Below are 15,389 nucleotides of genomic sequence, written 5' to 3' on the forward strand. Positions count from 1 at the left end.
GAATACAAGTGATTTTGAAAGTGTATCAACATTTAAGTTGGTGAGTTCATAAGTATGTTTTAGTGCTGGAAAGCTTCTCTTTGAACTTTGAAAATGCTAGTGTGTTTCTCAAGAAAATCCAATATTTTCTATAGTGAAAGTAGTATTGCTATGCATGTTTCTTGTATTTGTATATTGTAATAGTGTACTCGATGTTAGAAAACCGTATATTGTATCTGTATTTGTATGAAAACCTTTATATGTATTCCTGGATACCACCAGATGTAGTTAAAGTAGTGAACTGTAATAGTGTTTGTATAAACCTTAATGTGAGAACCTGGTATTTACCAATTGTAGATTAGAATAGTGATCCACAGTAATGTTTGTATGAAAGCCTTGTATAAACGCCTGGTTAGTACCAGCTGTAGGGTAAATAGTGTATTGTAGTCTTATTAATTATAGTAAAACCTATGAAGTACAATTAATCTCGTAAACATACTCGTTAGTTATGTTGTTGTGAGTTTCATATAACCATGCTTCGTATGACCTAGTGACCTCTACGACGTTCTTCAGGCGTTCGGACGAAATAACATTTGTTACCCCTGAACATCCGTTCTAACTATTGTTAGCAGTCGGGACATGGGATTGTCAGTTCCCGTATAGATCTATACACAAATCTCACGCTCTCCCTCCAGGAGACTCTGGTTATACTTTATAGGATTTAGAAACCATACCCTAATGGGTACAACGAAGTAGTGCCCCACAACCCTGTATTAACTATGTTTGCGTATAGTGTAGTGTAGTGGCCTTTTCTGTAATTTGAATATGTATGTATAATCTTATAGTGATGTACTTGTAATTAAAAAAAATATATTTAAATAATTATTTAGTAGTGTGTTCTTGTACCAATGTATTAGAGTACTATCTCCCAAACTATACCTATTATAGTTTGAATAAATGTTTTGATTATGTGTATTGTTCTTAGCAAAGTAACGTAGAAATTTCAAAACTATACCAATTATAATTCATTTGTAATGTTCTGTAATGCCCTGAAATCGTAATGTAATGTACTAAAAACGTTTGCAATTTAATTGTATAAAAGTTGAATACGCTTATGCTCGACATATTACAAAAGGGTTAAAATATATAAAATATTGTTAGAAAGTGTAGTGAATACTCGTTATGAAATAATTGCAAAGGTTTTTGAAATATTTAAAATATTTGTAAAACACAATAGACCTTGTGTTTTACTTGTATCCCCCCCCTAAAATTATTAAAAACATTTAAAAACGTAGGGGTATGAACTCACCATGTATGTGCGTTAACATCGGAATTTAATGTGATGTAGAAACGATCCCCGGGTAAGCGTACGCACAAATAACGTTACCCTAAAATAAATGTATTCGTCGTCGTATTTAAATTAATAATAAATTAATTTAAATAGTGTTTTCAATAATTAATTAAGTAAATAAGACTTACCAAATTAATTTGGACTATTGGGAATAAAGGAAAAAGGTGTTTTCGGTGGGAAATGGATGAACTCGGTGAGATGAAGATTTGAAGATTTGTGTAACATCCCAAATTTCGGGTCGAAAAATTTCATTTTTAATTAATTGATTTATAAAACTTTCATAATAAAACATAGTGAAGACATATCATTTCATAAAACTAATATCTCATGTCTGAAAACCAAACCATAAATCTAACAATGTCAGAGTACAATCCCAAGAATCTCGTAATGCGGAAATCCAACGTGTGTCTGTATGATGTGCAGCTACCGCGCTAGCTCCTTCCCCTTCGCTGAAGAGGTACCTGAAACAAAACTGAAAACTGTAAGCACGAAGCTTAGTGAGTTCCCCCATCGTACCGCATACCATACAATCACATAACATGCATATACTGTCAGGCATATCTGGGTGCCCGACCTACCCCTTTGGTCCTCTCGACCGGATACTGCCTAGCATACATGGGTGCTGGCCTCCCCTTCGGTCCTCTCGACCGGATACTGCCTAGCATATCTGGGTGCTGGCCTCCCCTTCGGTCCTCTCGACCGGATACTGCCTAGCATATCTGGGTGCTGGTCTCCCCTTCGGTACACTCGACCGAATACGGGGGACTATTTCACCCCTCTACTACTACCACATAACATGTAGCACAGAATCATATTCTATCAAGCATGATTGGGTATGACTACCCCCTTCGGCCCTATCGACCAGAAATCTTGGGGACTATCTCCCTTACTGCTACTAGCATACAACATCATATCATACTAGCACATAACATATCAGGTAGTAGCAAACCTAGATGAATATCACAAAGATAATCATCTAACATACGACTCCTACTGGTGGGCCGACATTGGTGCCTTAGACCCACTTCTACTGGAAGGCAACTCACCCCGTAAGGCTGACTGCTGAAAAGCTGATTGGCAGATGTCTGACTGCTGCTCCGGTGATCCTCCGGCTATAAATCCATAAAACACTTAATCATACACTGATAACTACTCTTAGGGTAAAATGACTATTTTACCCCTGGCCAAGTCAAAGTCAAAGTCAACTTCCAGTTGACCTGACTCGCTGAGTTGGGCCGCCAACTCGTCGAGTCCCTATCCTTTCATCTGTCCTTCTTCACGCTGCTACTCGTCGAGTTTAGCAACGACCCGACGAGTTCTCCTTCTAAAACAACCTCAAATGAACCTTCATCCGACTCGCCGAGTTGTATGAACAACTCGTCGAGTTCATCCCTATCCTATGAACAAGTCCTGCCCTTGACTCGCCGAGTTGTATGAACAACTCGTCGAGTTCATCTTCGAAAGTTGGGAGATTGCTTTGGACTCGCCGAGTCTGCTCATACACTCGCCGAGTCCCATGATTTCCAGGTCTATGGCTAAGTCCAATGTGTTGGGTCACTCCCCCGGACCCCTCTAAGACCACTCTAACACTCACTGGGTTCCTTCGAACCATAACAGAAAAGGGAAGTCAAGCCATGGACTCGTCGAATCCCAAGAACGACTCGCCGAGTCGAGAATGACCAAGTCTCATTTCTCGATTTCTGATGTACAACACTTGACCAAAAGATAGATCTAGGCTTCTAAGATCGATCTAGCACATAAAGTTACAAACTTTACGTGCATGCATGGGACTATGAGCTCAAATGGCCCTAAATGAGACTCTTAAGATGCATGGGGCTCTCTAAGGCTCCAAAATCAGTCCCTTTCTGCCTTATAACCCCTTAAAGACCTTGGATCTGAAGTCTTAGCCCCCAACCATGCTTGCACTCATGATTGGTCACCAAGAATGGCTCCTAAAAGCCCTAAATCACCCCAAAAAGGGATCTAAAACATGAAAGAGCAAGGTATCAGCTTTATACCTCTAAAGAACTGTTGTGGGTGCACAAACTCGAACTCCTCTGGCCTCCTCTGGATTCCTCAAGCCTTTCTCTTCCTTCTTATGTTCCAAACTCACCAAAAACCACCACAAAGGCCTTAGATATTAACACAAACGATTAGGGTTTCAGTAGGAGGTGTTCTGGGAGCATAAGGGACGATGGAGGCTTCATTAAGACGTTTAAATAGGGTGCAATCCCTCAGATTTAGGGTTTTGTCCAAACAGTGCCTACTCGTCGATTCGGTTCGCCGACTCGTCGAGTAGGTCACTAAACCCCCGTGTCCAAAGTCTATTCTACTCGACGAGTTGGACCTTCAACTCGCCGAGTCCCAGGCCAAAATGTTATAATTACTTAAATGAAAATACGTACCAGGAACTGGGTGCTACAAATCTCCCCCACTTATTTTAGACTTCGTCCTCGAAGTCTGGTGTTCGCTCCTGAAAAGGCTCTGGGTAGTGCTCCATCATCTCATCCTCCGGCTCCCACGTCCACTCCGAGCCCTTCCGGTGCTGCCATTGCACCTTCACCAGCTCGACCTTCTTGTTCCTCAGATCCTTTGACTTCCTGTCGAGGATCGCCACAGGCCGCTCAATGTAGTTCAGGCTGCCATCAACCTGTATATCCTCCAGAGGTACCACTGCCGAGTCATCCACCAAGCACTTCCGCAGCTGGGAGACATGGAAAGTGTTATGGATTTGACTGAGTTCCGCTGACAGATCCAGCCTATACGCCACCTTGCCCACCCGGGCTATAATCTTGAAGGGTCTAATATACCTGGGGCCCAGCTTGCCCTGCTTCCTGAATCGGATGACGCCCTTCCATGGCGAGACCTTCAGGAGGACCATATCCCCGACTTGGAACTCCAGGTCCGAGCGGCGCTTGTCGGCATAACTTTTCTGCCGACTCTGAGCAGTCTGAAGCCTACTCCTGACCTACTGAATCCTCTCTGTCGTCTTGAGCACCACTTCAGTGCTCCCCATGACCCGGTGGCCCACCTCACCCCAACATATCGGGGTTCTGCACTTCCTCCCATATAACATCTCAAAGGGAGGACGATCGATACTCACATGGTAGCTGTTGTTGTAGGAGAACTCAGCTAATGGGAGGTAGGCATCCCAACTACCACCGAAATCTAGCACCCATGCCCGCAGCATATCCTCCAAAGTTTGGATGGTCCGCTCACTCTGACCGTCCGTCTGCAGGTGGAATGCTGTGCTGAAGTGCAGACGAGTACCCAACTCGTCGTGAAACTTCTTCCAGAACCTTGAAGTAAACAGCACGTCTCGGTCTGAAATCACCGAAACTGGCACTCCGTGCCGAGCTACTACCTCTCGGATGTAGATTTCGGCCAACTTCTCGGCCGAAATGCTCTCCTGGATCGGTATGAAATGGGCACTCTTGGTTAACCGATCCACGATCTCCCAAATCGAATCCACTCCCTGTGCAGTCCTGGGAAGCTTGGTGATCAAGTCCATAGTAATATCTTCCCATTTCCACATGGGAATGTCTAACGGCTGCATCTTTCCATGCGGCCTCTGGTGCTCGGCCTTGACCTGCAGGTCAAGCCCCGCTCCACGTACCAGGCTACATCCCGCTTCATGCAGGGCCACCAACAGTCAAGACGAAGATCTCTATACATCTTCGTCGCTCCGGGAATGATAGAAAACCTGGATTTGTGCGCCTCCTCCATCAATGTCTGACGCACACCTCCATGATAGGGGACCCACACCCTACGGTAAAGTGTCAATAACCCTCGGCTATCATAGTCGAAGGAGGAAAACTTACCCACTATACGCTCGCTCTTCCGATGTTCCTCCTTCATAGCCTCCTGCTGGGCCTCCCGGATCTGCTCCAACAATGGAGTCACTACTGTCATCCGCATGCAAATATCTCTGATCGGCGCTGCCTTATGGCGAAGCTCGTCGGCCACCACATTGGCCTTCCCCGGGTGGTAAAGGATCTCGCAGTCGTAATCCTTCACCACATCTAACCACCGACCCTGCCTTATGTTCAGATTCGGCTGATCCATGAGGTATCTCAGACTCTTATGGTCCGTATAAATGGTACATCGAACCAAATAGAGGTAGTGTCGCCAAATCTTGAGGGCGAAGACGACCGCCCCCAACTCCAAATCGTGTGTTGGGTAGTTCGCCTCATGGGGCTTCAACTGCCTCGAGACGTAGGCGATGACATGCCCTCTCTACATTAGTACTGCGCCCAAGCCTGAAAAAGACATGTCGTAGTATACTACAAAATCTTCCACACCCTCTGTCAGGGCTAAGATCGGCGCCTCACAGAATCTTTGTCTCAATGTCTCGAACGCTGCCTGCTGCTCAGGCCCCCAACGAAAGACTACGGCCTTCTTCGTTAGCTGAGTCAAGGGTACGGCTATCTTGGAGAAATCCTGGATGAATCTCCGATAATAGCCGGCTAATCCCAGGAAACTACGAAACTCAGATGGAGACTTCGGAATCTCCCGTCTCATCACGGCCTCCACCTTGGCCGGGTCGACCAGAATACCGTTCTGGTTTACAAGGTGCCCAAGAATCTGCACCTCGCGCAACCATAACTCACACTTGGAGAACTTGGCGTACAAGCTCTCCCTCCTCAGAGTATCCAAAACCTCTCGCAGATGCTCCTCATGCTGCTACTGCGTCATGGAGTATACCAGGATATCATCAATAAAAACTATCACAGACCGATCCAGCATCGGTCTACACACGCGGTTCATGAGGTCCATGAACGTGGCAGGAGCATTGGTGAGCCCGAAAGGCATCACCACGAACTCATAGTGACCATAACGCGTCCGAAAGGCAGTCTTCTGTACATCCTCCTCTCTGGCCCTCATCTGATGATAACCTGAACGCAAATCAATCTTAGAGAACCAAGATGCTCCGTGTAGCTGGTCAAAGAGGTCATCGATCCTCGGAAGTGGGTAACAGTTCTTCACCGTTACCTTATTCAGCTCCCGATAATCTATACACATTCGTTGCGACCCGTCCTTCTTCTTTACAAACAGAATCGGGGCTCCCCAGGGTGAACTGCTCGGTCTAATGATTCCCTTATCTAACAGCTCCTGCAGCTGTTTAGACAACTCCTGCATCTCAGGAGGAGCCAACCGATATGGTGTCCAGGCTATCAGACCCGCACCAGGGACTAGGTCGATCCTGAACTCCACCTGCCTCTCCGGAGGTCTCCCGGGCAACTCCTCGGGGAATACATCCGCAAACTCTCGCAATACTAGCACATCACCCACCATCGCCCGTCCCGCCTCCCTGGTGTCCATAACATAGGCGATGTATCCTGCGCAACCCTGCTGAAGGTAGCGCCTAGCCCTCGCTGCCGAACATAAAGCTGGTCCTCGCTGTGGCCTCTCGCCCTAAATCACTAGCTCTCCCCACCTGGGGTCCTGTCCGCACCAACTGCTGCGCAGTCAATCACTGCCCCATTGGGGCTTAGCCAATCTATACCAATAATAAACTTGTTCCCCCTCAACAGTATGGGAACCAAATCCACTAGATAACGCTCTTCGAACAACCTCAAAACACAATCTCGGAAGACCTCTGATGCTCGCACAGACCGGTCGTCCGCAATCTCGACCTCTAGAGGGCAATGCAACATGCCCGAGGACTCGGGAAACTTCTTGCTAAGCTCAAGAGAAACAAACGATCGGGTAGCACCCGAATCAAACAACACCTGAACTGGGATAACGTTCACATGGAACGATCCTAAACATATATATACAGAGCATATATCAATATCATAAGCATCATATGAATAAATCAGGGAGAAAGAATCATACCCGTCACCACATCAGGTGCGGTGCGCGCCTCCTCGGTAGTCAACTGGAAGGCCCGACTCCTCACCATTGGAGCCTCTGACTTGCCCTGCCGGCCATCCGTAATCCGCAGGGTTGCTAGAGATGGCGCCTTCACTGGCGCTGCTGCTGTCAACTGGGGGCAATTGGCCTTCTTATGGCCCCTCTGGTTACAGTGGAAAGACAGCAACTCGGATGTCTTAATAGTGGGTGCAAGGGCGGTACAATCCTTTCTGAAATGCCCCAAATTATCTCACTTAAAGCAGCCCGACGATCCCAACCTGCACGCTCCCTCATGCGACTTGCTGCATTTCCTGCAGCGGCCTCGGCCCTGCTGGCCTTTTGGCCCAGCGTATGATCCCTTGGGCTTCTTCCCCAAAGCCCCAGTCACGTGTCCCTCCTCGGCCTTCCTCTTCCGGACGTGCTCCAGATCAATCTCCCTCTCCCTTGCCCTGGAAATCATGGAATCCAGGGTAGGGCAAGCTGAAGAACTGACATGCTCCCGAATGTCGGCTCGCAGCATGTCATGGTAGCGGGTAATCCTCATATCCTCGTCTCCCGCATACTGGGGCACCAGTAACGCCCTCTCCCGGAACTTAGCGGTGATCTCCGCCACTGTCTCAGTCGTCTGTCTCATATCCAGGAACTCCCGGGCCAACTGATGGAGCTCCACCGCAGGTACGAACTCAGCTCTGAACCGGGTCACGAAATCCGGCCACGTCATAGCCTCAATAGCCGAGGCTCCCAGAGAGTCACCAGCCGACTCCCACGAATCCCTGGCCCTGTCCCTCAAGCATCCTGCCGCATATCGAACCATCGACCCCTCGGGGCAGAAGCTAGTCAACTGTGCAGACTCAATGTCTGCAATCCATCGTCTGGAAACAATAAGGTCCTTCGCCCCATGGAAATCCGGCGCACCACTGCCCCTGAAGTCCTTAAAGGACAGCGTACGTGATCCTAACTGGCTGGCCTCCATGTCACTCCTGAACGCCCAGAGTCGATCCTCCATCAACTCAATGATCCCTTCCTTGATCGACCCGAAAATCGCTGGGGTCGACTCAAGGATACCTCTCGTGATCTTGGAAGCAATGAACTCACATAGTTCCTCATCAACTGGCTCGGTACCTACCCCTATACCTGATCCTGAATCGGATCCTGATCCTGAACCCCTCCTCCATGACGTGTGATCATCACCATTCTGAAACATAACACATAACTGTCAGAATCATGTATAAACCTCGAGAGGTTCCGTACACTCAACAGGTTTCCTGGCTCCATCTCGGCCCTCCTCGATTCGAGTAGGGATCCTCTACTTTTAGAAGTACGGGCCCATACTACCTTCCACATCTATCCGTACTTTCCTCGAGGATTGCTTCGACTTCACCAAGTCCCTTCCACTGCTACTAACACTGCTCTCAGCACCACTCTCATCCCAGGCTTGCCTTAGGGTAATCACCCACCCAAACTCAGTCCTCAGCTACTGATGGTATCCTCATGATGCCAATTAGCCCCTACTTGAATACCATCACATGTGACGAGGCTCAGATAATCCTTCGAGTAAAGGGCTCGTCCCTACAACGGTTAGACTCAAACAAGAGCTGCGTAATAGGGCAAAATCCAGCACTCTGAGATTATTCAACCCTGATCACATGTGACTTAACATATTCACCTAATGGCTAACTCCCATCACTCTGAGTCCCGCAAAGCACAAAGCAAGTAGCATTCAAACGAAGGAAACCTACCACATAATCCAATCATACCGCTCTATCCTATACTCAAGAATCTATAATAGCATGCAATTCATAAGGCTCATACACATATAATAGGCACATAAGGCATCCTCCTAGATCCTTAGTCCTAATCTAGCATGCAGTTCTAATAAGCACATCATAACATAACTTTTATGGGTATTTTGGGGTACTTACTTGAGCTCGGCCGGTTGCGCACATATCACACCTTGTTCTTTCTCAAAACTCTTTGACTTAGATTTTAGAAAACCATTTTCTTTGTAAAAAAATCTTTTAAATCCCTCGGTTTGAGTCCAGACACTCCCGAGGGTGTATCCGAATCCCTCAAACCAGGGCTCTGATACCAACTTGTAACAGCCCAAATTTCGGGTCCAAAAATTTCATTTTTAATTAATTGATTTATAAAACTTTCATAAGAAAACATAGTGAAGACATATCATTTCATAAAACTAATATCTCATGTCTGAAAACCAAACCATAAATGTAACAATGCCAGAGTACAATCCCAAGAATCTCGTAATGCGGAAATCCAACGTGTGTGTGTGTATAATGTGCAGCTACTGCGCCAGCTCCTTCCCCTTCGATGAAGAGGTACCTGAAACAAAACTCAAAACTATAAGCACGAAGCTTAGTGAGTTCCCCCATCGTACCGCATACCATACAATCACATAACATGCGTATACTGTCAGGCATATTTGGGTGCCCGACCTACCCCTTCGGTCCTTTCGACCGGATAATGCCTAGCATACCTGGCTGCTGGCCTCCGATTCGGTCCTCCCGACCGGATACTGCCTAGCATATCTGGGTGCTGGCCTCCCCTTCGGTCCTCTCGACCGGATACTGCCTAGCATATATGGGTGCTGGCCTCCACTTTAGTCCTCTCGACCAGATACTGGGGACTATTTCACCCCTCTACTACTACCACATAACATGTAGCACATCATCATATTCTATCTAGCATGATTGGGTATGACTACCCCCTTCAGCCCTATCGACCAGAAATCTTAGGGACTATCTCCCCTACTGCTACTAGCATACAATATCATATCATACTAGCACATAACATATCATGTAGTAGCAAACCTAGATGAATATCACAAAGACAATCATCTAACATACGACTCCTACTGGTGGGCCGACATTGGTGCCTTAGACCCACTTCTACTGGAAGGCAACTCACCCCGTAAGGCTAACTGCTGAAAAGCTGATCGGCAGATGTCTGACTGCTGCTCCGGTGATCTTCCGGCTATAAATCCATAAAACACTTAATCAGACACTGATAACTACTCTTAGGGTAAAATGACTATATTACCCCTGACCAACTCAAAGTCCAAGTCAACTTCCAGTTGACCTGACTCGTCGAGTTGGGCCGCCAACTCGTCGAGTCCGTATACTTTCATCTGTCCTTCTTCACGCTACTACTCGTCGAGTTTAGCAACGACTCGACGAGTTCTCCTTCTAAAACAACCTCGAATGAACCTTCATCCGACTCGTCGAGTTGTATGAACAACTCGTCGAGTTCATCCCCATCCTATTAACAACTCCTGCCCTTGACTCGTCGAGTTGTATGAACAACTCGTCGAGTTCATCTTCGAAAGTTGGGAGATTGCCTTGGACTCGTCGAATCTGCTCATACACTCGTCCAGTCCCATGATTTCCAGGTCTATGGCTAAGTCCAATGCGTTGGGTCACTCCCCCGGACCCCTCTAAGACCACTCTAACACTCACTGGGTTCCTTCGAACCATAACAGAAAAGGGAAGTCAAGCCATGGACTCGCCGAGTCCCAAGAACGACTCGCCGAGTCGAGAATGACCAAGTCTCATTTCTCTATTTCTGATGTACAACACTTGACCAAAATATAGATCTAGGCTTCTAAGATCGATCTAGCACGTAAAGTTACAAACTTTACGTGCATGCATGGGACTATGAGCTCAAATGGCCCTAAATGAGACTCTTAAGATGCATGGGGCTCTCTAAGGCTCCAAAATCAGTCCCTTTCTGCCTTATAACCCCTTAAAGACCTTGGATCTGAAGTCTTAGCCCCCAACCATGCTTGCACTCATGATTGGTCACCAAGAATGGCTCCTAAAAGCCCTAAATCACCCCAAAAAGGGATCTAAAACATGAAAGAGCAAGGTATCAGCTTTATACCTCTAAAGAACTGCTGTGGGTGCACAAACTCGAACTCCTCTGGCCTCCTCTGGATTCCTCAAGCCTTTCTCTTCCTTCTTATGTTCCAAAATCACCAAAAACCACCACAAAGGCCTTAGATCTTAACACAAACAATTAGGGTTTCAGTAGGAGGTGTTCTGGGAGCATAAGGGACGATGGAGGCTGCATTAAGACGTTTAAATAGGGTGCAATCCCTCAGATTTAGGGTTTTGTCCAAACAGCGGCTACTCGTCGAGTCGGTTCACCCACTCGTCGAGTAGGTCACTAAACCCCCGTGTCCAAAGTCGATTCTACTCGACGAGTTGGACCTTCAACTTGCCAAGTCCCAGGAATGTTTGAGGATGATATAAAGATCTGGGTAAAATTCTTATGAGTTTTAAGAGAAAATTTTGCAAGAGTTCGGTGGCAAAAGTGGGAAATGAATTGAGAAATCGGCCTAACACACACATATATAGGGGAGTGTTCGGTCTTATATGACCGAATTCCACATAAATCCGGTCCTAATGTGGGACACACACAAGTGTGTTCTGTTTCCAATGAAAGAAAAATGTTGAATTCGGTCCAAAAGTCATCAATTGGAGCATGAATTCGGTTTTGGCTTTTCCATTTAAAGGGGAATTCGGTTTTGGCTTCACCATTTGAAAAGGAATTCGGTTTTGGATTTAATGTGAGTCCAAAAACCGAATTCTAAATATATATATATATATATATATATATATATATATATATATATTAATATATCCTATAATTTCCTTTAAATGTTAATTTTATATATGTTTTTCAAAAGTTTATATATATATATATATATATATATATATATATATATATATATATATATATATATATATATACTAATATATATATACTAATATATTGTTCTCTCTTTTAAGTGCTAGGCACATATATACTTCCAATGACATGGTTTTTCCCAGAATTTATACTAACTATTAGGCCTAGGTATGAATGAGTGTAACCCTTGTTTGATCTAGAGTAAGCTTTTATTAAATCATTTGTGATTTTTATGTTAAGCTTTAAGCTTTTAGTATTCTTCTTTACTATGAATTAGGTTCTAGGGTGAAGGGTTGCAATACTTATTTAAACTAGAGTAAGCTATGATTGAACTAGTGTGGAATTCATTGACTTTTATAGACTCGAAAGAACGGGTTGTCACACATATCCTGTTTATCACACACAAAAGATGAAGAACTATTAGAATCATTAGACGATTTGGGAGTATGAACCTTTGGTACCCATCTGTAGTTGGGTTTAACCCATTTATTGTTTGATCGCATGGATGCCTTAGCACTTGCTTTTGAACTTGAAGCCGATTGCTGAGATGACTTTGAATTAACTGATCTTCGTTTAACTGACCCATCTCTTGAATTTGGCTTCTTGGCTGACATTCCCTTCTTGTCCTTGGGAGATTGATTCTTGGCCTTTTTCGCATTCTAGTCACCATTGCGCGATTGTGACCTCGAAGGATTTCTTTTGTAAGATCTCCCTCTTGGCGCATTCTGCCAACCTTGTGCATAGTAAGGAACATATACGCGATTTGGACAATTTCTAGCAATGTGTCCAGGTGTTCCACAGTGAAAACATGTATGTTTCTTCACGTAGGAGTTGTTTCTGCTTGCCCCTGGTGGCGTGCCCTTGCCTTGTTTCTGATTGTTCCCACATGCACACTTGCAGCAAGCAGTTTATTTTGCTTGTTTTGGTGCAATATTTATCAACAACAGGTTGATTAGAGGTGACTGAATTAGAAGCAACAGATTCAGAGTTCAATGAGACATTAGTTTGGCAGTCAACAGAACTATAATTAATTATGTTCTCCTTGTTCTCATCTTCCACTACTTTACCTGCACGTGAAGTAGAATCATTAGTATCCTTCATCTTAATATTCTCAGTTGGCCCTGATTGTTCAGTCTTAACTGAAGCTGGAACAGGGGGCTGACCAAAATGAGCAGGTATCTCTTCCTCATTAGTTTCAAGGAGTGGGGTATAGTTGTCATTGAAGGGAGGTGGAACACTGTGATACCCTAGACCCTTATTTTGATTATTTGTAAACTTTAATTGTTTTTTAATCATGGATGCAACTACCTCGCTTGACACATCAAATTTCTTAAAGTTAAATTCAGCATCTTTATATTTAGCTTTTAATGCATCAAGTTCGACAGTTAATTTAGCAAATTCCCTTTTAACATAGTCATAATTTTCACATTTATTGTTATATTCTTCTTGAAGTTTTCGGAAGTCCTTGGTTTTGACCTCTAGTTGTTCTTTTAGAGGTTTTTTCCCCTTCGTAAGAGTATAGCCTTCATATCTAAGGTCCTCATTGTCTCTATGTAATATATCGTTTTGATCATGAAGAAGTTTAAGCGTAGCTTCACAAGACTGAGAACATGAAGTTTCATTACCCTTGGTGATTGAGGAACTCATTGTTTACCAAAAAGGATAATCTACCAAAAATAGAACTTGGAAGTCAAACTTGAAAAGTCAAACTTAAAAAGTCAAACTTGAAAGTCAAACCGAAAAGTCAAACTTGAAACTCAAACCAAAAAGTCAAACTTAAAAAGTCGAACTTGAAAGTCAAACTTAAAAAGTCGAACCTGAAAGTCAAAAGTCAACTTCGAAAGTCAAAGGTCAAAACTGAAAGTGAAAAGTCAAGCTTGAAAGTCAAAATTTAGTGTCGAAAACGAAATTTTAAAGATAAAAAACGATAGTATTTGATGGAATACGTGGCTTTTGACTAAATATGATGCTTTAATATCGAAAACGAGGTTATTTTATCGAAAACGAAGCTTAGGGTTGAAAACTAGGTTTTAAAATTGAAAATTTTGTTTTTAGAGCCGAAAATGCGAAGCCTCTTGATCCTTATCGAGAAGATTCGCACCGCAATCTACTTCTGACCGAAAATGAGAGGACCGAACACGTGCACCAAAAACGTCCGAAGTGCTCCACCGCAAACCCTCGCCTCGCACGCTCCACCGAGAACATTCGCACCACGCTCCACCGAAAACCTGGTAACTGCAAATGCAGACTGCACTCTCGTTTCCAGCCGCAAACTCCTCGGAAACCCTAGCTCCTAACCAAAAATAGCAGCCGGAGTCTCACTGGGAACGACCAAAAACACATTTTTTTTCACCTTTTTGACGCAAAGTTGGATCTAAAACTCAATTTTACGAAGAACACGAAGAACAAACACCCAATATTTCTCCCAAAACGAATCAAAACACAAAAACCTTCAAGAAAAAAATCCAAAAACGCTCAAAATCTTGCAAATTTGATTGATACAATCCAAGCTCTAATACCACTTGTAAGTCCCTAAATCGCTTTGATGTATCAATCTGATCCACTTGATGGTCCAGAATCCCAATCAAGTGGATGATGCAAGATTAAATGGAGAAGAAGAATAAGAAGAACAAGGTGAAACTTCAATTCACTCAATGATATTCAATAATGATCCATTACACAAGATTCACACACACACAAGTTCTCTCTACTTTCTCTCTCTAGAACACCAAGTATATGACAATGGTAGCCCCTTGAACATTTTCTACTCCTTAGACACTCTCTTCTCTAATGTCTAACCCCTAAACACGCCCCTAATGACTATATATATATATATATATATATATATATATATATATATATATATATATATATATATATATATATATATATATATATATATATATATATATATATTGTTGAGAGAAAAACTTGAGACACTTGAACAAACGTTAGAACAAGTATAGTTGCGGAATAGTTTATCTCAAAGGATCTAAAAGCTTAACAATAATAATAAGTTAACGAGTTAGATAGTTAGAGAGTTAGTTGCGGAAATGTAAGGAAATGTAAATGACAGCAGGTGATATATCAAGTATACACATAAGTTGATTCATAACATGGAATGCATTCAGACCAAGTTAGTAAGCGAGATAGAACTTAGTGATTAAGTCACGAATGACTTGCTCCGAAGAGAGATAGTATTCAGTTGTATTCAGGTGAACTTTTGGAGTAATAGAGTGAAGACATAAGATAGAGAGTTTTGGATGCGTGATCCGATTGTTATTGAGTAAGAAAGGTTGAGCTCTATTTATAGAGTCTCAAAGGATTACACTGGATCACATCTCTAAGAGTAGCCATGCAAGGCATACTGGACAATAGAGAGTTACAATAAAAGATAAAGTAAAGTAATCTAGAAAGTAAGAGTGACTGCGATTGATGATGATTGCGGGTGCGGTTGCTGAAGGAGATCTGATTGCAGTTTCTTGAGGGCTGCGGT

Source organism: Lactuca virosa, chromosome 1 (genome assembly GCF_052849685.1).
Source record: "Lactuca virosa cultivar CGN04683 chromosome 1, Lactuca_virosa_CGN04683_v6, whole genome shotgun sequence".
NCBI lineage: Eukaryota > Viridiplantae > Streptophyta > Magnoliopsida > Asterales > Asteraceae > Lactuca > Lactuca virosa.